Below are 27983 nucleotides of genomic sequence, written 5' to 3'. Positions count from 1 at the left end.
CTACCTAAGGAACATATTACTATACACCTCCCATCCTAAATCAGTTTTGCCCCACACAGAGCTTGCTGTGTGGTCTTAAAGAATTACTAGTAGGTCACTCTAAAAGTAATGCCTCCTATTTATTTCTACAGAAATTGCAACACATAAAAAGACTACAATAACACTACTTGATAGAAAAAATTCTCAGCTACAAAACACTGTTTTTCAGCATAGTCACTATCATTAGCTGGGCATTTTCATCTGCAGTGAACAAAAGACTTAACCAGAGTAGGTAACTCACTGTCACCATCACTGCTGCTGAAATGCAGCATCCATCCACTCTCACTGTGCTCGCAACCACTGTCTTCATAAACATTCATTGGTTGTCAGTGAGTGTTACTGGGTGCCATTTTCTCCACATGGAAAAGTCAGTGACACATATTTGCTTTACACACTTCTACATCACACACCATTTTGCCAGACTGCACCTCTGCTGGCATTACATTCAGAGCAGCCCTTATACAGCAGAAAGTGAGATACAGTAGTTTTTATATGATTTTTGACATAATACTTTTATTTTTTTTTCTTTTTTGCCACATGGAAAAAATCAAAGGAGAGACTCAAGGCTATACCGTGGAGATTAGCACAGTTTGAAGAGTCTGAATTTAGCTTTTCATGTCTGTATCCAACTACCAATCCAAAAGATTTCTCATGCTCAAAGTTGGACCAAAGAATAAAGTTCATATTAAGAAGGAGGGGTAAACAAAACAAAAAAAAATACAAACATACTAGACATACGAGATGTAAACTGAGAGCCTGTCATTTACTGAATTGCCACAGAGCTTGTTACTGCTGCTGCATTATGCTCAGTTGTTTCAATAATTTAACAGCAACTCAAACAAGGTTGCCAGCTCCAGACAAAACATGGCAGTTTGAGCAAATAAATAGGAGGCAATTGCAGCCAGATAGACTGGCTGGTAGATACGATTTACTGATATCATTAGTAGAAGCAACAATATCACTATTATTATGAACACAAACAAAACCAACAAAAAGAAAAGAAAAAGAAAAAAGAAAAAGCACCATCGCCATTCTATCCTATGCAGATCTGACAACAAACCATGCTTCACACAAAATCGGTCATGAATCTGGTAGAGATCTGCTCTTAAACAAAGAGCTAAAAATAAGACCTTATGACGATAAACTTGTTATCATAGCAGACAAAGAAAGAGATAGGAAATCATTATCAAAATGCACTATGTTAAAAAAAATTGCAAAAATGTAATTAGTTTAACTTTGTGCATGATGACCATCATTCCCACAGATAAATTATGTAAGATTTTGAAATGAACTTTCTCTCTTAATTCCAGACAAGTAAAGCAGGATAGGATAATTCTAGTAGAATTAGTTCCCTGTTCACGAGCAGCTTCTAATCTGGATTTAGAGTTTAGTATGTGGAAGTGCCACTTCTCACAGTAAACTGCAGATTTAATAGTAATACACTTTGTTAATTCTGCAGACAGAGTTTTAAAAGGACATCACAGCTCCTATATTAAGTTAACACCTTGCTCCCCAGCTAAGTGGTAATGGCAATGCAAAAAGAAAAATTCATATATATATATATTTTTAAAACTGATGACCTCCCTGAGGTAGATAAGATAAACAGATAAACTGAGTTTATTTTTCCTGAAGATTCTGTCAGAACACTCTTTCCTCCTCTTTACAACACATAATACTGAGATTCTGTCCTTCACACTGTTAAGTTTTTCTCCAAATTCCACTCTTCTGACTTAAATCAACTTAGGAACCCACAGCCTTCAATTCAAACATCATCTGCCACACATCCTACCCCTCCCCCACTCTTTGTGGGGAAAAGGGTCAGTATATTCAGTATTTCTCCAACTGGTCTCTGTTTCTGAAATCTCAGAGTAGCCAGCTGAATATTGCTTGATCCAAACTGAAAGTGCCTCATCAATTTTACGTATAAGAAACCTGGACACTGGAATATCAGTGCAAGGATAGAAGTCAGCAGAAGAAAGCAGTTTCTCTGAAACACAAATCAAATAAAAGCCTATCCACAATGTCACCTGAGGAGACCCACCTGGCCTAACAGCCATGAGTATGCCATTGAAGAGGACACAGTCTAATTTACAAGCAAGTTTCACAGAGGTAAAGAAAATACAGGTCTGATGCACAGTAAATGCTACAGTGAAATTTTGTGAGTTTGAAGGCTAACAGTATATAGGCCATTATAAAATTAAGTTGCTAGAGCTCCTTTAGCACCACAAGCACTTTAAGTAATTTCTTAAAATTTTCTGTGGAGATCATTATACTTTTAGTCTTTTGAGAACTCAAGAGACACAAATGGCATTTCTGTGTACCAATTAAACATATGTGCCTAGTGCAAGCCCAAGGAATTCTGATGACTTGCCTCTCAAAAGTGCTTTCAGTGCCTTTCGCATTACTGTCATCCCTTCTGCTGAATGTAGCAGGTAGGCTAGCAACGAACTAAAGACACAGAAAAAGCTGAAGTACTTCGTGCCTTCTTCTCCTAAGTCTTCCCCAGTAAGATTCGCCTCTAGGAATTGCAAGCTCCTGAGACAACAAGGAAAGCTTAGAGCAAGACTTACGCTTGTGGAGAAGGATGGGTTCTAGGAATGCTTAAACAAGCTGGACATATAAAAGTCTGTGGGACTTAGACAGAATGCCATCAAGAATGCTGAGGGTCATGACTGATATCACCAAGAGAAGACTCCTAGTTATCTCTGAACGGTCAGGACAAGCGAGGAAGCTTTCCAAGGGCTAGTGGAAAGCAACCATCACCCCAAGTACAGGAAGGAGAATGCAGGAAACTGCAAAAAAACAAGGTTCACTCTAATACCTGGGAAGGAAGGTGACAAAACAAATCCTTCTGAAAAGTTTTTCCAAATGGTTAAAGGTGACTAGGAGCAGTCAGATACAATTTATATGCAGAAAATCAAGCTTGACCAACACTGAGGTGACTGTCTCAATGAATGAGATGTTGCTCACTCTGAACTTAATAAGCATATGACACTGTCTGCCATAACACCTTCATAGAAAAACAGACTAATAAAATTGCTTGACCTATCAAAACCACAGGATACGATAGGGGGCACCAAAGTTCATAGGGAAGCCAGTTGTCTACACCACAGATCAATAATAAGACAAATACATTTTAACATTTTTATTATATGCCACTTTAATAACGTGACAGTGTACACTTTCAAAAAATTTGCAGATGATATCAAACTAGAACAAGTGGCTGATAAACCACATGGATGGGCTGCCGCTGAAGAGGATCTGAAGAACTAGAGAGACTTGGAGGCACCAAAGCAAGTCCCCCGAAGGGCCACTAAAATCATTAAAGGCCTTGAGGATCTTACATATGGCAGTGAGAGCTGAGACTGTTCAGCTTAAAGAAGAAAATGCTTCAAGGAATTTGATCAGTAAAAGAGTACTTAATGAAGGGAATAAGGAAGATACTGCCACTCGCTTAGTAGTGGACACTCACATGAAAATCAGCAATACATTTAATATTGAAACTCAATAAACTGTTCAAAACTAATTCTTATTTTATTGTGAGGATAACAATTGAAAGAGTTGTGGAAAGAGATACCAGATGCCCATCCATAAACATATTCAAAAACCTACTGGGCACAGCCCTGAGAAAGCTAGTATAACTAACCCTGCTCTGAGCTAGCAGGGTTGAACAGAGTGGAACAGGGACTAGACAGTTTCCAGAAGTGCCTTCCCATCTCAAGGAACCAACCCTTGGAAGCATCACAAATCAAGTAGAAAGGGAATAGTCTGGAGGTTATCAGATACTGAATATCAAAAAAACTTCAGCTAAGCCTATCCCTGCTTACTACAAAAGCTTTTAGCTAACAGTGTGCAGAGTTGCAGCTTCAGTAGGCATCTCACCAAAGGTGCTATAAGGTAAGGTAAGAAGATTGCTTACCCATAACAGAAGATTCCAGGTTCACAGGGGAAAAACTCCACCAGGGAGGGATCTCCAGAAAAAGAACTTTCCCTAGCAGCAGTCAGCTCTTATACAGGGTCTAAGAGAGGTGCAGCCAGGCTCCACCCCTTCCAGACACACAGGTGAATTGCCTTCACCTGTGCTCCCAGGGCTGAGCCGGTCCTTTCCTCAGGTGACCGATCAGTGGTTCAGGCTGTGATTTGACAGTTCTCATACGGGAAGCATGCAAAATCTTGCTGATAAGACAAAGGTCCTCGAATTCAATAGACTATTCTGTGAAGTGTTTGCAGCTGCTTGCAGCCACACTGAGCAAAATAAATCTCCATCAGTCTCCTGTGATTCTAAACTAAACTGCAACATGGCTTTAAACTCAAAAGAACTGCAAGATCAAGCAACAACTTTTCATTGTTCTTCTAGCCTGCTTGACTGTTCAGTTCTGAATTCATTGCACTTAGGATAACATTAGAAATTATTCCAGTATGCCTTCCTCACTATTCTATGAGCCAACTGCACATTAGCAAGATTGTTTTGAAGGTGATCATTTTTCAAGTTATTTCTAATGGATGCCAAAAGTCCACACAAATGTGTGCGTAGATCTTGCTATGTAACTGGCAACACAAGTACCAGGATAAAGACTGACCCCAAGAAAAACAGATACACTGCTGCTAGCACGCAAGTTTGAATTAATAACACCTTAACACTGTACTGCTGGAATCGCTGCCTGTGACTGACTATGATGACTTGCTTCTGTACAGAGTCTCACTTTCAACTCTGGAAGGAAGTTTCAAGTATATCAAGAGAATAATAAATGCTGGCTCAAGTTTCGTCTATGCAAAACAGGAAGAGTTTAAATTGCAGTTCAGAGCAGCAAAAGTCACACATGCTCGGCTAGGAGCTTCAAGAGATCTTTTTCTTTCAGTTACTGCAACACTTGTTTCCTGATACAAGGTGTAAGGATAAGAGGCAGTTGATATAGTTGCCTTCAAGCAGTTTTGGATCACCCAAGAAAGGAAGTAGGTACAATTCAGTAATAAAGAAGGACTAACTTAACCCTCTCCAAGGATCAGGGCTTGCCAGAAACTCCCAAAGGAGGCAAATCTCCAAGTACAGATGTTTCTCTTTCAGCTGCCAGCTCTTCAGTGACATTAGGAAGAGGTGGACCAAGAGTCCATCACTTTCCCTTGTACAGGTGAATTGTTTCCACCTGTGCTCCCAGAGATGTCTACACCCCCTCACCAGGTGCTCAATCAGTGGTTCAGTCTGTGACCTAACAAGTTACATACACCAGCCATCATCCCAACAGCTGTAATGTGGAAATGTTCATCAAAAACACATACACTCACAGATATACATTTTAGGGAGTATACGGGTAATTCAAGACTGCCTGGAGTGGAGAAAAAAAAAAGATGCAGTTACTGAATCAGAAGTTGTACCTTTCTGGTACAACTTTTATGTTTTGTTTTGCTTTCTGCCTTTTTAAATTTAATTAATTAATTTATTTATTTTATGCTTTCGTGTAATGAACATGGAAAGCAAAGTCTTATAACCCCAAGTTGTGTTATTTCTGCAGAAACTGTAGTTTCTGTTCCCCAGTGCACTGCATGACAACATACCCTGAAAGATCTCTGCATCTTCCAGGAGAAATCAAAGTTTGTTTGTACTACAAAAGTACTAAAAATATCCTACTCTCAATAGCACATACCATCTCATCTGCCCTGTGGAACTGTTCAGCTGTTTCTTACTGCATTCGGTGCAAATGTTCATCTGTACATGGGAAAAGGCAGTAGATACTCTCACTGCTGCAGACACTGTGGGACTGATAAACTTTTAGGTCCTCCTTTGCAGGATAAGGCATAATAATAACAGGAGATATCAGAAAGTACTACAACCAAGCTACTTGCTTAAAAAACAAACAAACAAACAAACAAAAACAACCCAAAAACACAAACAGTAGGAAAAAAATGAAATAAAGGCAAGATTGAAAAACTGGTAAAGTTGCCCTCAGAACTGAAGGCAAAGTCATTAATCTTTTCCATTTAGAGCAGATATATTCTTATATTTTAACAATAAGCCTAATATTTTGAGGCTAACTGCAAGACAGTTTTTTTGGTTATTATTAGAGTACTGTCTGGACTTTGTAACCATGGGCAGTCACTTAAAGAAAATTCAGTTCTCTAATTCAGTGGAGAATTTTCATTGCTGAACTTCTCTAGTCCAGAATTGTTGCTTTTTTTTTTTTTTTCCTTTTTTCTTTTTTTCTTTTTTCTTCCCCTAGTGCTACATCTCCTATCAATTGCTGATGTGCTGTGGGATACTATTTAATAAACATAATTTTCCTGGCAGAGCACATTGCCTAAGTGATCGATCATAAGAGTCTAGGAAATAGCGTTTAAAGTACCAAAAATACCTTCCTGCTTTTTCCTTTAAATGACATCCCAAAGTCAATTAAAAAAAAAAAAAAAAAAAAAAGAAAAAGAATAAAAAAGAAAGATAAAAAGAAAAGAAAAAAAAAAGACACCCTTAGCATTAAAATGATTTATTTTTATCTAAACAGAGATTACTTTAATTAAACATATTTTATTCCCCTTGAAAGTGACAAAGAACTCCCCTGAAGCCCTCTATCTCTCCATTAATCAAATGATTTCAGTGGGAACAGCAAGCTGATCCTCCCAGACCAGCTTCTGTTTTCCTCCAAGAACAGAGAGGAAAAGAAGAAAAAAAAAATCACAGTAAGAAAATATAAGCATATCGAACTAATCTTATGTAACATTACAGTCATATCAAGGGACTTCTACTACCATTAATCAGCTCTCAACTTTGTAAATAGATATTAAGTAGATATTAAGTAAAATTGCATTTTAAAACAAAAGTTTCAACACTGAGAAAACATCAGGTCATCTGAAGCTACACTTTTCTTCACACAGATGAAGAGTCTAGTTCATGTTTGTGTTTATTCTGGAGCATTTATAATGACTGAAAGTCAATGAAGTCTGGGGTTTGCTGTAAAAAATGGAGGAACAGAGAATTCTGTTCAGAGAATACTGCAGAGTGGAATATTGCAGAGAAGCATAGGACAAGAAACTTAACGAGATTCTGGGAAAGTATGACTAGCAATGGAAGCACATGTCTGAAAAGTCAGTTCATGTTGAGCTTGAATAAGAAAACCAGCTATTTTAAAATAAGCAAGTACTAATATTCAGTCTGCTTCTCATATATCCCAGAAGAGATTGGAGAAGTGGAACTACTCCTACAGAAGTCTAGCACAGTATGGTGAAAGACACTGAGATTGTTTGAAAAGAAGGGGTGAAAAATACACAAATACCTGTATCTTTATTTTGGCAACAAAATTCATTTAGAAAGATCAAATATTCAGTGGATTCATTTTTCTTGTCATCTCCAGTATCTTTGGTGAGAAGGAGGGGGAGTTGTCATATTGTCAGAAGACTGATTTACATTAGCACTAAGCCAGAATGTAACTCAAGATACTCATAAACCTTCTGAAACAATCCTATTTATTTTCCTTCCAAGTTCAACATATCCATCCTAATTTACAGACAAGAACCTGAAACACATACAAACTATTATCAAATCAGTATGTGAGGTGACTGACATTCACCCTTCACTGAAAGTCTCTTGGAAAAAAGATTCATGAAAATTCTACCCTAGATATCTAAGCTTTTTAATGACTAATAGAACAGTGTCTTTTCAGGCTCACCTTTCATTTGTTATTTACTCAAAGTATTTACACACAGTTAAGGCAGGCTAAGCCATACAGGTTATAGCCATACACGAATATAAATAAAATTATAATGTCCTGTCTGCAAGGAAACTGTGATAAAAAACCTATACCAGCTCTGTAAGAAAACCTAAGGATGAGTCACCCTACTGAAACATTCAGGCAGTTCCTAAAATGGCTGTAATTATCCATTCTAGTGAAGTATGGCATATGACTTTTATTACCTTTGAACTATTTACTGCCATACATATCGCTTCTGAAGATTTTTACCAGAGGACACTGTCAGAAAGAGACTATAGCAGTCCTGCTGTATGCAACCTGGAAGACCTTAAGGGTACCCACTTGTCCTGACCTGAAAACCTGGGGAGCAGGTTTTGTCCCTCAAGATGTTTTAAGACACAAAGGTAGAGACAAAGCCCAACCCAAACAATAATAATTACTACAAAAACCAACAAGGTTAATTACAGTAGCTGTAGCTCCTAGTGGGCAGTATAAAAAATGAAAAAAACTGATAAAGGTGTTTATCCTGCAGGAAACATGCCTCCTTTTAGATTTTTTCATTGATCAAAATGTTTATTTGTATTCATCAGTATTCAGGTGTGCTTAATATTTTTATGCTTGGAGGGCTAATTAAACCTACAAAAAGTCTCTAGTCACTTCATCTCAACCCTATGTCTTCCTTTAGACAAAACATGAACATTTAACAAACAAAACCATTTTAGCCTTAAGAAAAGTTTGTGTCTTTCTGAATGTAAATGTCTGATTTTCCATGTATCTTATTATCTGCTGAGAGGATAGTCTATTTTAGCAAAATCATGTCCTATGCCCCAGATTATCACACAATGTGAAGACCTCACATGTATGAGAAATTAATACTCCATTCCCTCAGTTTCTACTTCCACTAGTTTTGTTGTTTTTAAAAGAGATGCTACAAATTTCCTGATGGAGTGCTTCAGTGGCTTATAGGCGAAAATAACAAGTAGCACACCCTTAGCAACAACAAATTCTCCTTACCTTGGCCTACAGAAACAGACTTCCTTACAGCAGGGGGAGAGGCTGTGAATGAACTGAAAACTAATCCTTACTGTACAAGTAAAGCATCATTATCTATGCAATATTGGCAAAGTTGACTGAATAGCCAAAATATGCAACAAATTAACTTTAGAAAGATCTCAAGCAGTTTTCTAATGAGGTCAGAAGGACAGACTTTGACATTTTTTCCCCTGTCCTGGTTAGTATGAGCTGTTATTGTTGATCCCTTTCCTACTTTAAACATTCTGTAACTTTTGTCAACTCAGCTCTTACTAATAGTAAATGTTATTGATGAGAACCAACAAATTATTTCCCTATTAATCTCTAACTAGAAGTTTGCCACAGGTCTTCCCTTCATCCCCATGAAATTACAGCCACCTTCACTTGCAAAAGGAGGGTAACTAGCTGCAGCACCAACCCCCAGAAAACCCCAGACTGTGTTATAGATTAATTTTTGAATTGGGAAAGGTCTTTGGAGATATAGAGAAAACAGAATTTGACTATCCCTTGCAGTTTTTGCTGACAAAAGAACAGACATTAGGTCTTCCTCTGAAAACAATAACAGAAAAAGAAAAAAAGAGAGAAAGATGAGAGGATTCTCTGACTCAAAGAATATGCTGCAGTCTGTTTTGGGATTTGGAGGTTCTAGAAATACTGATTTTGAGGTTCTGATTACCTAACAAATGCTCCACTTCATTTTCAGTCACTCTCAATCACTGACTAAGTACTCCATCCAGAGACATCTCTCCAGAGACAAGATTCTTACTGCGTTTTATTCATGTCCTGAATTACTAGACATCAGCTGAGTTGTCATTGTCCAATACTTGTCATCCATAGGAAAATTTGACCACTTCTTTACAGAAAGAATCAAGGGTCAAAACGTGAGGTTTTTTTCCTACAAAAATAATTTCATCTAGACATTTTAATCACTGATTTTATTCTATGTTACTACCACAGGAAGCCAGCACAATGCTATCATTTCAATCCACTGAAAACATTTGCTCTCTGGTTTTGTGTTTCCTTTTCACTTGTAAATTAAATAATTCAAACAGCCCTGTTGATGCATCTCAGCACAACTTAAGGACTTGGCAAGCCAGATAACATACAACCTTCTCCATCCAGACAGTTCTTCAGACTCTACAGCCAGGAGTATTCATTTAGGCAATTTTTTAATTTGTGCAGACTTCTTTTCCTGCTAGCCATGAACATCATCATTAGCAGTCTTCTATGATTAATTAGGGCAAAGGCAGCAGTCTCAACTTCTTATTCTTAAGGACCACAAGAACATAGCACTCATTAAAGAGGCAAAAAGCCCTTTTATTATGCAGTTCAATTTGTACCTCAGGTTACCCAGGCTTCAACTCTAGCAGCTTTCTATAAAAGACACCTCAGTTCTTTCCTTCCTGCAATTCGGAAGTGCAAGGCAGGTGGCCAAAGACAGAATGCTACTATTGAGCACTTTTGCTTTAGACAGGGTTTTGCTTGCCAAAATGAGTCTGAGAAACAATAAAGGAAGGGAAAAAAAAAAAAAAATCTGCCTAAAGAATAAAGCAGGATTTTCATTACGACAATATGTACAACCATAAATAAACGGCAACACATTTTTTCACCAAAAATGTAAAATTAAAAAAAAATATGTGGAAGCATCTTATCTTCCACTTGTTAGATTTGTATGATATACTACTTGTAACTAAAGACTTATGACTTGAAAGCCTCAAAAATTTGGAACCCATTTAAGTGGTAGGCACAGACCTTAAAGGTTCCAAAAGGAACCACAGGAAAAATTCAAGGTTGGGACTAGGAATGTCTTATAAATAAATTCTCTATGTATTAAACTTTCATTCCAGTGATGCAGCATTGAATAAGAACCTTCCACTTTGGGAAACAGCTATAAAAGAACATTCAGCTAGATTGAAAAGAACCTGTGGTATGTAGCGCAGTAACTCTCCCACAGTCCTACCTGGAAAACAGAACTACAACCAGTTTCACAGAAACTGATTTTTTTTTTTTCCTTAAGTAGGTTTTATGCATTACGATTTTTCTTGGATATAAGAAAGCAACTGTAAAAGCTACAAGCACAGAAGCTGCAGCTGTTCAACATTACATGGCTAACACACAACAAACAAGAGCCTTCTGTACTTAGTAGCTTTCAAAGATCTCTCATTTTAAAAATGTCCTCATTTTAACAAAACTATAAAAGTTATGAGGATAGTCAGGGTTTAAAAAAAAAAACAACAGACTTCTATAAACACTTGAAATCAGATTTTGAATGTATCAATTGATATTACATCTTCAGTTTAGTTAAGTTTCCTATGACTCTTCTTAAATTCTTCCTGTTTGTTAGGCCATTTTACCAAAACTAAATCTTAAAAAAAATCTTGGAGTGTTGTCAGTTTGTATACAAGACTGCAATCTCACCAGCAGAAATATGATGGGCAACTTACTACGTTAATGAGATTCCAGTATTTCCTTGATCATAATAACACAGCAGACAACTTCTACAAGGAGCAGAAAACAATCAAGAACTGCTTTGATTATGGTGTGATAATTAATAGCTATCTGACTTGAAATATCTAAGGATCTGTTTTGACAACAATTTCTAACTAGTCAGAATTTCAAAATTTAGCTTTTTCAAGCTGATCTTTCACAGGCATTTAAGGAATTAACAAACACACTCGGTGAATAAAAGCAGTTCATAATATTATTTTATGTCTCAAGAGTTTGCTTTGAATGCACAATAGTAATTGTCACAATAACATGCTGAAAACTTTTTATAAAATGTACCATTTTAACTGAAGTATACAAATAGTATCAGTCAAGCCTGAAGTTTCCTTGTGGTGTGATTTTTATTTATCAGATATAGACTTCTATGGCTTATCTCATTTCATCTGTGGCTTCCAATTGAATCACAACAACAAAAAAAAATGTCACTAGCGACAGCTGACCTGGAACAAAGATCTCAGTTCTCTGAAATCTACACGCTAATTGGGGAAGTGCTAAATAAAACTGTAACCATGGTATCAGAATTCTGTGATGTATTTCATTGATTAAATGCTCTCAATTATTGTTCAATACCCTTTCCCAAGGGTCGTGAGGAAAAACAAATAATAATTCTTTCTTCACATAACTACTTTTGATCCAAAAATTCCATCCTTTATTACAACAGAACAGTCTTTATATTAATTCAGTGCAGAGGTTAAAACACTCAGCTCTCTAGGGCTTGAAAGACAATGTCCTTAATGCCTGCTATCATATACCTACAAAGGGTCTCAGACAAAGAGAACAATGGACACCAGCCAGTATTTTTAGCAGCTTTTGTGTCTGCCAGGGTGAGTGCTGTTGTTGATGCCCTGTTCCTGGAAACTTTGAAGGTGAGACCTTGATCTAGCTATGGTGTCCCTGTTCATTGCAGGGAAGTTGGACTAGATGGCCTTTAGAGGTCCCTTCCAACTCTAAGGATTCTATGATCCTATGATTCTAATACTGGGAGAGGGCACTGTGTTTCAGAGACTGCTCAGGTATGAACAAAGTTCTGGGAGCAGCATTTACAAATTCACCTCTGCCAGCTCTTTTCCTCTCCTAATTCTCAAAGTCCCCTTATAGAACTTTGTCAGCTTGTTAAAACTCAGATAAAAGGGTCTTGGTTATCTACTCGACACCACCAGCTCCAGCATGTTGTCATGTTGACTTTCAGTTAAATGCTTAACCTAACTTGAATTGCTGCAAAGCAAATTCAACCTCACTACAATGCAAAAACTGCTGCAATTCAATTGCTCAGAATGCTTAATAGTATTTTACCATCATTTTAAACACAACATATAATATCTAAGGAATACATTAAGCAGAAAATCACAGAAAATACTGCAAATGGAAAGGAAGCTATAACTCTATACTTAATATGTCTCTTTTATAACAAATTTGGTTTTACATTAAAAGATACAAAGAGTAGGTGTCTAAACAAGTCACCCTATAATGAGAACTAGAAGAACTACACATAGTTACAGCACCTAGTAAATGTACAAAGAGTCACAGAGACATATGAATCTGACACACTGGAAAGCTATACAGCTCTAATAGCCAAATCTCAGTTACAAAAACTATGGGGCACATCAGAAAGCACCAAAGTACCAAAACAATATATTTGAAATACATTTAGTAATCAGCCATGCTGGCATCTAAACAGATTGCTCCTAATAGACCAAAACTAAGTTTTGTAAAAGACAATTCAATTTATAATTTTATTCCCAGTATATGCTGGCGGACACTACTTTAAAATACCCAAGGAGTTTGAAATTATACATTGAATCCATCTGTGTAGTAGCCTACACTGGTAAAAGAATCTCATGGAAGGGATCAGTTACTTTGAAACAGGTTCTTGGACTAGTAAGGACAAGGACAAATTCCTTCTAGCTTCCTTAAAAGTTTATTAGTGCTTTGGGTTTGCTGATGGCACGCTATTTTTGCAGTTACACAGCCAGGATTACAACCATCACATATGCAGCAAGATTCTACAAACTGTAAATTATAGTGTTCACATTCTAATTTAATACATCTTCAAGTTTTGAGATGAGTGCAATGCCATCTTGTATTCATTACAACAGCCTTGTAGTACTGTTAAATAGAAGCAGCGACCATTTTTTCATGATATTTAACTACAAATGAAGCATGAGATCTAGGTGAGCTTTCCCTCTATTCTATAAACTTAACAGAAAAACCAAAGCAAAATTCACCTGTAACAGAAGTATGGGAAATAGGGTATCCATGTCAAAGTTTTCCATTTTTTCCACACTGTGATGTCTGTAATAAATTCTATGGAGAACTTCATTTTTTTCTTATTTATCTTTCTTTTTCCCCAAACAATAGTTTTGTTCTTGTTCATTTATTTTCACCTTGATCTAACTGAAGCCACAGGAGAAAAAAAAAAAAAGAAAAAAGAAAAAAAAAAAAAGAAGATAGAAAAAGCTGGTTTAAGTCTTGTGCTTCTGCTGTAAAAGAATGAGGACAGAAAGCAACATATGGCAAAAATAATCTGGAAGTTACATATATAGTTACATATATACCACAGCTATAGCAAGAACCACAGAAGTTCAATTTCAATTATCACTACAGATCATCATCCTCACTTACCAGATTTCCACAGATAATGTGCAACATTAAGGTAGTAAAAAATCTGGTATAAGGATGCAGCGAGCATTCAAACCATCTGCTGCTTAAAAAGCCAGCTGAGAGAATGACTGTGGACATATGGGAATACAACCAGTGAATCACCCCCTTTAAAGTGTAAGGCAAGCTCTGGTCAAGTCAAGCTCTGAAAAACAAAGCAAAGAGGTGTGAGGGCTGGATGGCAACAATTGCTGCTGGTTTATTATGTCCCCGGGGCTTACCCCAGAGCTGCCACTACTGTTGGAGTCAGCCAGTCACCTGGGGCACCACTTGCTCTAGTTCTGAATGCAATCAACAAAAGACACTTAATCTGACATTTGCCTCCATGTGGAAAATGTATGAAGTTGGATACCTTTCCATATGTAGGCAAATTATTTTTCGGTACTTATTAGCAAATGATAGTGTTGACAGAACACCAAGCAGCCATGGGATTTAATGGGTGGAGTACAGTGGTTGATGATTGGTTCAAAAAAACAAAACCAAAGACACACAAAAATGTTGCTCCAAATTGTATCAAAATGTTGACACATTTATTTTGGGGAACATTGGGGAATGTCTTGCATTTATCCAAAAATACAATGGAAAAACAAGGAGGGCCTGATCATAAAAAGAATGCGCCTTTGCTTCAAATGAGTCACCAAAGTTATCTCAGTGACTTCAGTGTGAAACAGTTACTTAATACCCAGGTAAGATCCAGCATATTCTTTTGTACTTTGAGGACTGATCAAAACTTTAGTGACAGAACTGTCACTTACCAAATCTTAGTGGTAAGAGCACCTCCAGTTTCTGGTGAGAACGCCAACCGGTGAGGCACAGCTTTAATGAGATTTCAATGGTGTCAGGAAAAATAAAATAATAAATAAATAAATAAATAAATAAAATAAAATAAAATAAAATAGGTGAACAGTATTCAAAGAAATAAAAATAAGAGAGAACAGGAAAAACATGTGAGATGTTGTACATTGGGCACACATAAGCAAAAGTGAAAGCTGTCAGTTATGGACACCTGCTGCTGTGTCCAAAAGCAGCTTTTCTCATCCTAAAATGTTTAATAATAATAATAATAATAATAATAATAATAATAATAATATTGATTTTTAAAAAAAAGAAGAAAGAAAATGGTTATATCACACAAGCATATAATTCAAACACCTATCTTGCCTCTCACCAGGACCATGGAACTCCACTAGACTGCTGTGCATCCATCTGCACAGTATTTGTTGCCCATCTGGAAGGAGCCTTTGTTACCGAAGCAAGGATTAGTTCACAAAAGAACATCTTTTATCTTCTTCCTCCTGACATTTTCTCTCTTATCTAGATATTTTCTTCCCTTTATGAAAAGCAAATGGATTTAAATAAGATCAAGCTGAGGCATGGAAAGCATGTCCATCTGAGACAAACTACTTTACTGTGATCCAAATTTTGAATGTGAATTAGATGCATTACCAGAGGGTTGTTCTGCCTTCATTACAGTATATAAGAGTGTGTCCAGTTCTTCATATTTAAGGTCTTGTTTTGCTTTCAAATCTCATCCTCAGTGGATTTCCTTTTCCTCCTTTCATTTCATAGAATAGCAGAATATGCTGAGTTGAAGATCATTAAATCCAACTCCTGGCTGCACACAGGACCACTCAAAATTTATACTGTTTCCGAGAGCTTTGTCCAAACACTTCTTGAACTCTGGCAGCCTGGGGCCATGACCACTGCCCTGGAGAGACTGCGTCACTGCCCACTCACCTTCTCTGAATTCTTTCAACATGAAGTTTCTGGATGTCTCCTTTCTACCATTCTACTTGTTTTCTACTAGAATGCAAGCCTCTGTGCATAGTGGCACAAGATCTGTGTGGGTCTCTCTACCCACATGACATTTCAGCACTAGGATGATCAGGGTCCTGACGCTGAAGGCTGGTTCAAACACAAAACTGTCCCCAGGCAGTTAAGAAGCACAAACAAACACTCAGAATTCATTCAGTTGTTTCTAAATCTTGTTCTCAGCAATCCAAGTGTTTTGACAGACCATTGTCTTCTGGAGGTTAGCCTGAAGATGGGAAATCTGTGTAAAGTATTGGGATGCCTTTTGGGAGAACAGTTCCAATTGGGTTCCAATTAGGTCACAGTATCTGATGAACAAAATTAGTCAGCTTATTTCTTCCTATCTGTAAAGAGCATGTTTTCTTCTCTTCCTGATGTCCCATAAGAACAAAGCTTTTTCAGCAGAGATTACTGCAGCTTCTCAAAGGTGCCAATAGAAAATCCATTAAGAAACAAAAACAAACAACCACAAAAAAGCCAACTAATTAACCTTGTAATCACTAGTATTTTAATAGAACTCTAAGTAGGGTGGATTATTTAAAATACCCACTTATATTTAATTACATTACTTTTTAAGAGATTATTTTGTAAAAAAAGATTGGTATCATTAGCTCTGAGACAGTACCAACAAGTTGTAGCCACTGTATCTTTTCCTTCCAACAAACAAAAGTTATCCTTATTCAGATTAACATATTTGCATTATGACTGTGCTTAAGAATCCTGTCAGTCAATAGTACTGAAAATAATACAGATGAATACTCTGAGTCATTGCCCTGAGGAAATACATTTTAAGTAGTTAACATTTAAAAAATAAATAAATAAATATATCATAAATTAAAAACAATATATATTTCTTTTTTAACACAGAAATTCTTGCAGATGACTATAGTACAGATTCGAACATCCCAAAGGACATATTTACAATGCATAAGTTATGCACCTCAATGAAGAAAGTAGATTGACAACTGCAGGTTTTTAACTGATGTAATTAAATTCACCTTCAGGAGGCTAAATAGGTGACTGAGGTTCTGGATACTCACTATTAAGACACCCCCATTTATTTGAAAATTTTTCAGTTTCAGAGCTGAGCTATTTACCTGTGCTTCTGCAAGCAGGAAATACATGTTTTTATGCTCAAAGTCTGAGAGAGCTTATCCTATATTTACATTTATATTGTTATTACACCTGCAATCTTAAAGTCTGCTCATTGCTAGTTCAGAAGTAGTTGCAACAAAAAGAAAAACAACATGTCAGAGCACAGAGAAAAGCCCCAGTAACATTCATAATTGAGTTGAAAATGTTTGACCCAAAGTTCTTAGTTACTTCTCCATTTCCTGGTGTTACAGTAACCCTTCCAATACTCCCGTGAGTCCTAACACTGATGGTTTCATGCTAGGGTATTAATTATACCTTGGTAAAGGGATTATGACAACCAGACAGTATCAGGAGTCTTTCACAAGGGGGAATGCAGTGTTTAGGGTGGCATTTTTTTTCTTTGACACTCCAGGAGTTACCTGGGGTCTGCTAACACACCTTTGCTCTTCTCCATCACTCTGCTGTTCTACATCACATCGAAGTATAATACATGCAGTATTCTTTATATACACCAGATACTGCTACTTTGTTTTCTTTGTTACCCAAAGCCATTTTTGTCCAGCTCCAGACCAATGATTTATCCAGTCACTGACAAATTGTTTAATCTCTGTTTTCTTCCCTTGTCATCCCATGCCAGTACTACTCCACATCATTGGCATTCAGCTCTTAAGGCCTCTTCTTTCTACTACAACCTTTTGTTAGTCATAAATGTCTCGTACTACATAGTGTAGCTGCTTGTTACTGCAATCCATATAAATGGACCTTATGAAGAACATTCATTAATTCTGCAGTCAAGCTAAAGAATGTGACCACTCAAGCAAGAAGAAAGTGGCTGATATTTATGGTATACCTATTCTTCATAATATCTGCACCCTTGTAAGAGACTTCTTTACGCACAGCACCTGTTCTCAGAGTCCTCAAGACTAGCAGCTCTGCAGTAATTCAACTCCAAACACTGACAGAAAAAGGCTCCACCGACAAAAGCTTGAACAGTTTGCAATTTGTGCACTTGAAAGATTAACAACTCCACTGTCTGAATTTTACCTGGGTGCCAGATCTCTCTTGCTCTCACCAGCCACGGCAAAGGCACCAAAGGCTTACATATGATTGCATTTCCATCCTACTGGGTATAAGCTCACTAAGTTAACATTGTTATTTTTTATAAATAGGCAGTCTCTGACCTGATCTGACCCAGCTGCAGCAACAGAGAAAGACAAGGACACACAGCTGGAAATAAATGCCTAGAAATAAATGCCAAAATCAGGCAAGAAAACACTGAATTCACTGGTTCTTAATTGAACCAGAAAGGAGCTGGTATTGTCAGGACACATGAACAGAACACAAAGGTTTCTGGAAAGCCTGATGGAGTACAATAATTTAACTGGTGTTACAGAAATGAAAAGATTAATATCACTGCTGCCTTTCTATCTAGAATGTTTCAAGTATTAATGTCTTTTTCAGAAGTGATTTAATCAATACAACTTATGTTAATGAAAGAAAAAATGATTTAATGAAAACACTTTTGGAGGAAAAAAATAATTTAAGTACTCAGATACTGAAGCCCACCAAACATTCCCTCCCTTACCCACCTTTTTGCTCAAAGACAAGCCCTACAACAATGCAAGATGTGCTACACACACAGAAGAGACTATGAATTACAAGATATGCTGCTACTTGGATAAATGCTACAGTGGATTTCTTATCTTCAGAAGCCATATGACAAATCGCCATACAACAAAACCTCAGTGTGCCTTATTCATTTTCTTCTTACCCAAATAGTACACTGCTCTTCTGCTGATATGCTAATGATACATGGAGGAAGGACAACGTTGCAACTTCAGGATCTCATTAATCAAGACATGAGGAGCAACTCTGAAACCAGATCTTTCTGTGTTTGTGAAGAATTTCTAGCAAGGTCCCTAGAGTTCACACACACAAAAACAGTGAATTTGTCCACTTTGCCTCCAGCTCTCTTGAGGCTTTGCATTAGTAAGACAAATGGCTAATTCACTGCAGCCAAATGTTCCACATTTCATGATTAAATACAAGCCTCCTCAGACTTGGCTTCATTTGTTTCCTCTGCAATGAAATATGTGCAGGTTTATATTTTTTCATTACTACATAAATACAAGCAGTTTATAAAAGGCTAGAGGAATTATCAAAGCTGAATCTTTCATTCTAACACAAAAATGTGTTTTGGTCACTATTTTTCCCTATTGTCTGCTGCCATGTTGTTATTTAATAGCATTATTTATGTTTAAATATTTTTTATATTTGCTAATGCTCTTTCCCTTAGGGACTGAATTAAATCCAGCCCCAGATCTGCAGACATTAATAGGAATAGTGAAATTTTGTAGTTCCAAGTAACTGTTTCATGAAGATTTGTACAGTGTTAATTACCAGCAGTTTCTTGTTATACAGCTCTCAGTAATGTAATCCCAGCATTAGTATCACTAACAAGAAATACCTTGCAGTATTCCTGGAATCATGAATGCTTGCCTGATACCTGATGACATCAAATGATTGGAGCAGTTGCTTTTTTTTTTTTTTGTCCTTTATTTTTAAAAAGAGCTGTCCATACTATAGAGACATCATGTATGACACAGTATCTATCAAGTCTGATTCCTTATATGCCCAAGAGTGCACAGCAAGAATCAGTTTTCTTCATTCCCCTTTCCCTCACAATTCCTGCTGTTACAAACACTGCTACAAGAGTCCAGAGGCATGAGCTGTGTTCAGCTTTTTCAATTAAGAGTACCACTGTAGATTAGGGCAGTGTTGTGCTGGTAGAGAAGTAAATAATCAGTTTCCTGAGCTGAGAATACATCCTTTCACAAGCATGCACACATATACATTGATCCTCCCTCTTTGATGCCCACAACAACCTTTGCGCATCTGGTCTATTGCCATCCCACCTTGCCAGACTTGCACACAGTCAGTTCACTCCAGACTTAGCCAACAAAAGTGACAGGAATGCCAAATTTATCCTCTTCTGACATAAACAGTAGACCTTGCTGTACCTACCATAAATGAAAGTAAAGTCAGACAACTGAAATTGCCAATACACATGCAGAAAAGCTAAGAAAAGTGAGTTTCTGTTTTAAACCTCTGCAATGCAGAACGCCAAGCCTAAGTCAAGCAACTGCAGGAACCTGTCTTTAGTTTCTCAGACTACCAAGAAGAAAGAGCCGGCACTCTGAAGCAGATGAGAGAGATGAAGAGAAATAAATAAGTGAATATTACTTTCTCAGTTTTCTAAATCAACCTGATGTTTGAATTTCTGTGGTTTTGGGGTCTTACTACCTTTTTTCATCATGGGCAGGATAGCTTCAAGCTGCCAGACAAATCATTGCTACACTTTCCTTATCAGTTTTCACCAGCTACTTCTACAAAAAGTATATGAGCTAACTTTACCCAGAGCTGGTACTTCATTTTCAGTTCTTCAGTTTCACCACACACTCCACTCTCATCCTTTCTCTACCCACAGGTATCCATGGGATGAGAAAAGGGCCTGTGCCTCACTGGGAATAGTGTCACCAGCTTGTGGTCACCTACTGCCTACTGCCGTCTCAGCAAATGCACAGTACAAAATACACACTAGCTCGTATAATAAGTGATTATTTATCAAGAAATACAGCAGACATTTTTAGCTTATTTGACTAACACAATTCAACTTGATCTTTTGTTTGTGCTATATCAATACCTACAAAATTTTACATTACATTAAAACTGTACCTTTTTTGCTTGAAATGTCACTCTTGTGGGGGCTAATAAGAAGAAATAACCATGGCAACAAAGTAATAAATGGAGCTTTTTGAATATCTTTAAATAATTTTTGAATAACTTCCTGACAGTTACTATAGCCAAAATATGTGTGTATTTTTCACAAAATACATATTACATTATTGTCACTGTAAGCAACAGAGATAAATTATAGGTAATTTCTACTTTTTAAGTCCTGTTTCTATGGTAATATGAGCAACTGCCATTACTTCAGAGCTTGTTACCATGGTTATTTCAGGTAATTCCAGGATTTTAATACCCTTAAACCTGAAGTGATACTTTTTCTCTTATTTTGCTGTTGAGCAAAAATCACCACTCAACTTTACGGGGAACACAGCTGTTTCAGTTAAAATAAATGCAGCATATACTGCACACATGTAAGAAGTCAAAGGGAATGACTTATCATGCAGTCTTTTGCTGATTACCCCTGAGAGGGCAATCTTCCACTGCCACTGCCACACTTTCTGCAGAAACAAGGGGAAGGGGCTCTCAGTTTCCTGCAAGTTTTTAATACCCCAGTCACCCTGAGCTGTGCAGGGCACATGCAACACTGGTCAAGATCTCTGGTTAAGATGAAGAGCTGGAATATAATGGTTTAGTGACCTGCTCTTCCCAATCTCAGCTCTGAGAGATAACTAGTGAGATACAAACTGCTCTCCATCTCCATAATCAGGATGGCCATACGGAGCCTGGGCTCACTCACCAGTACATCACCCCACAATGGTGCTTAACTTCAAGTGTCCTGGAAAGCAACCAGGTTTAATGGAGCCTGATGGGGTAGCAGGGCAGCCTTCAATAGTCCTGTACTGATGCAAGCAGAACAAGCACTGCTGATAATCCTAAGTATTTGAAAATGGCCAGGATAATTGTCTTAAACTTTGCATAGGAAAGATACAGCAGGGAACTTCATGTAGCATCAGCAGGGTGGTAATACAACTTATTTTAAGACAAAACTAATTATTCATCCTGATAAACCTTCACGTTTTAGCTATGTGACTGCAGCCTGCTTTCCAATAGCTCTCCTTGCTTATGCCTAGTTCAATTACTACTCTACTTCAATCCATGCAGACTTCTCCCACATGGAAAATTTGTCCAGCTTTTACACAGAGATGACTATTTACATTATCTGTCCTTCTTCACAAGTTATCAGCAGGAGTAACTTTCTTGAAAAAGTTGTCATTAACATTGAAGAGGGCTTCTTGCTTACAGCAAGTAGCTCTGTGTGGGGTATCAGACCAGGGCACTGAGTCACTGGTGATACACATGATGCTGTTCAGTTGGGTCTAGTGTTGTCAGGATTTTAGCCTTTTCATGAAGACACAAATGACTGACTATATCAGATCACTTTTATCTCATTTTTTGAAAATATAATTTTAAAACAGATTAACTGTAGAAAAAACACTGTAGCTGTGAAGTAAATGAACCCTAATGACATAGAAACAGGAAAACATATATCAAGGTCTCAGTATGTTTTACTGTTTTCAATTAATCTCATTTTTTTAAAGTACCTATTAAACGCTCTTATTTTAGACCAGTGGAGGCATGTCTGTTGTAGGCTATGATTTTTTATTTTTTATTTAATGTTACTTATTAACAAGATTAATCATAGTAGTCTACACTACTCTCATAAATGTTGCTGCTCGGGTTTGTTTTGTTTTTTGTTTTGCTTTTTTTTCCCCATGAAACGAGGTGTTGTCAGTACTTAAGCAAAGTTTACTTGCCAAGACTTAGCAGCCAGCTTCAGTTACACAGACAAGGATTTTAATCCAAAAAATTAACGTATTGAAATTCAATCACAAAAACCATCAAGACAGTATAATCTCTCAGGACCAGAGAAAGGAGTATGTGACCTCATAAATCTGTTTTCCTGCCAGTAGATTACTAGTGCAACCCTACTGCAGGTACAACTCCAGAATTGCTACTTCAATTTACAAAATTGTTCTATTTCCTAGTGATATTGCAAATGCTAACTACAGCATCAGTTCGTCTATATTAGAGCAGTTATCAAATTTCTCTATTATGGAAGGGTTTTTTGTTTTTTTTCTTCTAGTTTAATATTTGAGAATTTAAGGAACTAGTCCCCTGATAAATGCATACTTACTGTCTAAGCTGGAACTACTCTTTATTTTTCTTGTTTTCTTTTCTCTTCTTTTCTTTTCTTTTCTTTTCTTTTCTTTTCTTTTCTTTTCTTTTCTTTTCTTTTCCTTTCCTTTCCTTTCCTTTCTTTTCTTTTCTTTTCTTTTCTTTTCTTTTCTTTTCTTTTCTTTTCTTTTCTTTTTTTTTTTTTTCCTTGACAAAGACACAAGTTTTAAAGTAGAGGATAGAAGCAAGGGAAATAGGAGACACATGTTCAGAGCTGTGTTGGGGACTTAAAAGCAAGACTTCCATCGAAGTGGTGACCAGTATGAAGGAGAGTTAAAATTTCTCAGTCCTTGCTTTGGAAAGTTCAACCAAAGAATTCTTTTCAGAAAAAATATTTCAGAATATTTTAGAGATTTTTTTCCTTTTGATACTGAATTAATTCACTGTTAAAATGTCATGGGTATAAGCTCATCACTTCACTGACATATTCCACATATTCTTCAGAAAATACCCCAGATGACAGAAGAAATTGACTCCTACTGCATTGTACCATCACTAAGACATGTAGAAAGCAGGAAGAAAATACCAGCAGATGCAAATGGTAATGCTTTAACACTCCCCGAATGTAAGAACATTACTCAAGGGGCAAATACGCCTCCCTGAGAAACATGCTATAGGCTGCACTTCTTCAAAAAGGAGTCTTCTAAAAGGATATCAGATTTTCTGAAAATTAAAGAGACAGCAGTAAAATCACTCATCACTAAATGCAGAGAGACAGACTATTCAGTGGCATGGAATGCATCTCAGCTGCCATATTAGGAAATATTTGATTCAGACAGTGGGGTTCTACAAAAATGTTTCATTAAACACAAGAAGAGCAATGTGTCATTGGTTTAAGCAGCAGCTACATTAGTTTGAGCCAATATAACATTTTGGAGAATGGCCTTCATGGTTCAGGGCATCCTTTTGAATTCTTATCTGGGTTCTTATTGTGATCACAGGGCTGAGAAAGAAAGGCATATCCCATCTGTAAGTGCCTTTGTTCCTTCACAGTAACCTTGAAAGACATAATCCTAGCATGGCCCTTTTCACTGCCACACTAGAGCACCTCCACAGAATGAGATAGGGAGCATGTAGGCAATGTACTACATCAATTACACAGAGAAGTGGGCAGGGACAAAGGCTCAAGAGCAGCCCCAGACCACAGCAATTGCCTGTGAGCCTTATAGCTTTGATCGTGGCTGTTTGTTACCTCACATAGCCAATCAGAGTGGGTTTGCCTACCTACCTTCAGCCAGCAGCAAATAGAGTACACCCACCATGGAACTGTGGACCAGCTTTACAGAGGGGCAAACAAGGGACCTGAGCATTAAAAGTGTTTACTCAGCCTGAGCTTATGAAGTGGAGGAACCTAGCTCCAGCAGGGGCAGGAAGCCATAGGGCTCAGCGCTTCAGTTGAGTCATTAAAGTACACATCATGGATTTTAGTAACCCATCACTGAATACTCTGTATCTGGGTTAGATCCTTCTCTATCTCCTTCCTCCTCTTTTTAATTTTCCCATGAACTTCTTGCTTTCAAAATCTCTGTTGTCAGGTAAAAATTGCCCTGACTCCAAGTAGAGGAGGCAGGTCACAGTGTGTATTTCCCATACAAACTTTTCATCTAATTCCCTCCCACAGAAGGGACAAAACAGCATTATTATAAATCAGCCCCCAGAGAATAACCACAATCTGAAAAATGTTAGCAATTAAACAGTAAAACAGGGATTTTGAAATTAAATACCCTATATATGAACATATTAAGAGAATATTGTCTACGTAATTCTAAAAACCCCTACACAATTAAGCTTACCATTTAATGAGCAATGATGCTCTCTCACATCTGCCAGCAAAACCAATCAGCATAATCTATTGCAGGTGGATGTGATTTGTATTTGCTGTGCTACAGAAATGATTCAGAACCATAAGTCCTGGAACCATAATCAACAACTGGTAATATGGAGAAGCCTGTGCTTTTCTTAGCACATACACTCATAACTACTACTATGTCAAAAAGAAACACTCAGATTTGTGCCCACAATTAATATCTATTCATAAAACATAAACATATATTTGTTTCTTATCATCTTTTAGATTATCACATGGCATGTCAAGACTGTAGCCAAAGTTGAAATAATCTCAGAAGTTCAAGAATCACTTTCTGCCACATTTTTGTCTTTCATGTTAAATAATCATTGAATGAGGAGGCCACTGAGTCAGGAAGCACATTGCCAACTTATATTGGAAATGGAATAACATTTTTCCTATTCTGCTACGATAATATTTGGAAGAATCTTATTATTCAGATTATGCATTTTTTTCCTTTGGTGAAGTACTGATAACACCATCGAATGTTTCACCAACTTCAAAAAGTTTTTGTTTCAGTAAGGAAATATTTTGCCATATATTTGTACATAATAGATTTTTAAAAAGAAAAAAAAAAAGAAAAAACCCTGTTATATAATGTTGCATGACCATAACTATAAGGACTTCATCAGTTTGTAAAAGTACTATTTGCAGACACAATGGACTTCGTTAATACAAATCACATAAATGTGCAGATCCATGAACACCTGATATGAAGTCATGGAACTGAGTGAACTAAATCATTACCCACAGATGCAACTAAACCCAGCACGAGAGTAGCACATCTTGCAGTCTCCCCAAAGCTGAAACACAGTTGTTGATGTTGGAATTTCTTTACTAAAATAGAATGATTCCAGTAAAACTTGAATAATATTATTGTTGCATTTCATCTCTCAACCCACTATACTGGCATAAAAAAAGAATCTTAACTTTGCTCAATAGATGTATCAAACATATCTGCAGGAGTTTTAGGAAAATAATTTTTTCAATTCTATTAGCCCAAAAAGAAGCTGGACAGAGAATTCCTGACATAGTAAGTCTGAGGCACCCAGAAGTTTAGAGAACTGAAAAAGAAAGTGAGATTTCACTTTTCAGTCATCAGTTCAGTGAGATTTCAGTTCATGTCGGAGAAAATATCATATGTAAATAACATAAAACATATTTAACTTACTCCCATGGTATTCTAAATGTTATTTTGAAATTTACCTCAATAAAAATATTAATATGAAATAATTTTAAAAAATTAAACATTTTTTGATATCTTTTTCATTATATTTATGATTGCTCATTTGTTTTGGAGTTGGGGGGACTGTTACACTTGTTCTGTTTTATTTGATTAGAGAGGTTATTAATAGATTTACAACAGTAACAAAAAAATTGCAAACTTTAGCTGGAAGACAGATGGTCTTTTTTGTCTGGATCTCAGTTTTTCTTTTGAAGGCCACATGCCTGAAATTCACAAAACACCCTAAGGTCACTAGATGCCTTCATAGTCATTCAGCAGAGGGCAACCAACAAAATTCAGAAGATAAATGTATGCTCCTTACCTCTTCTACACACACTTTAGAAGAAAATTTTGCTGTAAGAGTAAAGGAAGAATGTCACTCTTCTCAGCTCACAGGTTTTCCTGCTATATTTTGACAGAGATCCTGACCAAACTGGATATGTTCAAGATTTTGAGTAGCAAAGTGGATTAATTCAGCATTCAGCATTGCTCGTGCCAAGTGATTCTTCTGAACCTAACACAACACATGATCAAAGTTACTCAGAAAGAAGCAAATTCCCATCAATCAACAAGATGAAAAAAATACACATTGGACCACAAAGGCTTAGAAGGGAAAAGATTTTGTGATCTTAACTAAAATAAACTATGACTAAATACAGACAGCTAAAACATCATAGAATAGTTTATTAACTGCTATTCAACTGTTTTCATTCATGAGGAAAACTTCTGATTTTTTTCTTGTGAAATAGTTTTATTACCTAACATTTAAAGTAAATTTTCCTTCTTGCTTTATGTAGGAGTCTGTTTCTTGTGGAGGTGATACTCAGTGAGTGCTTATTAATAAATTTCATCTGGAAACAATAGAGTCTGAAAAAGATTATTAAGATCTGTATGTTGACCAGAACACAGAGAAGGTTTTAACTAAATATGTAAAAGAGATCACTGAATTTCTGAAACCTTGCAATAGGATCTATTTTAGCATTAATCACCCTCTGTGATGACCACTAATTCTATACAAATAAAAGAACAAGAAAAAATTTTGATATGTAACTTTTTTACTTAGTGCAATTAAAGTGCTCTCACATTATCTTTCTTAAAATATTGTACTGCATATCTATTTTTAATATCTTAAATAAATTTTTGTCTACAAACTAGTCCTCCCTGAGAAGTAGCAGATGATATCCTTTTCCCACCTCAGCTATTCCTGCTCAGTTCCTCTTCCCTCTTGCACTTGGGAAGCCTCAAACAAATGGCAAGAATCACGTTGCTTCTCCTCACTTGACTGGAGATGAAGGTTTAAAACCTTCATAAAAGTACATGTATTCTTCATATATTCCATTAGTACATATATTCCATGTCCCCAAACCCACAGGAGAGCACTGAATTAAACTATCTGAATTCAGATATGCTTGTGGCATGTGGAAAACATGATGGTACAGAGACACAGTATCTCCCTGACATGGCCCTGTTAGTCTCCTGCTCTTAGCTGTTATTAGCTGTTTTCCTCCTAACTCAGTTTCTAGGAATATAATAAACAATAACTCATCTAACTGAGCACGGAATGAGATAATCAATCAGTGCACAGTGAAAAAAGATAACTTCTGCCCTGGACCTAGCACCATAGAAAGAATAACAAGAGCAAAGGCCGATCATGGATATACTAGAGAAGAATCAGTCATTTCACCACAGGCCATCATTTGCTGTAACCACCACTAGAAACTGACAAGTTCTTGGCTATCAGTGAGAGGTTGGTAGTGCATTAGACACCATGCCATATTTCTTTATGTTCAGCTTTAGTGAACAGCTGGCAGCATGATGTATTTGTATACTTCTGGCATTACCTCATTGCCTCTCAACTTCGGTATTATCTCTCCCTTTTTGTGTTCCTTTTCTTCTCTCAAGGAAACTTAAACTGGCTTCTAAAGTCTCATGGATGGATGAATCCACAAGAACTTCATGATATACATTTTCTGAACGAACATTTGTGCTTTCACCTTCTTTAAGAACCTTATCAGAAAGGGATTTATGGTGCTGGCTCTGGCACACAGTTCTTCTTGCTCCTACTCAATGCTTTTCTTTACTGTATAGTTCTAACATTATGCTGTAGTCATCCCTTTGACTGCAGTAGGTTTAATGTGAACGTGCTATTAAAGACAGCATCATAACTTTC

The sequence above is a fragment of the Coturnix japonica genome, chromosome 3 (genome assembly GCF_054131305.1).
Source record: "Coturnix japonica strain WE chromosome 3, WE-NBRP24, whole genome shotgun sequence".
Classification (NCBI taxonomy): domain Eukaryota; kingdom Metazoa; phylum Chordata; class Aves; order Galliformes; family Phasianidae; genus Coturnix; species Coturnix japonica.
The sequence above is the reverse complement of the archived record's forward strand: the minus strand, read 5'-3'. Positions refer to the sequence as shown.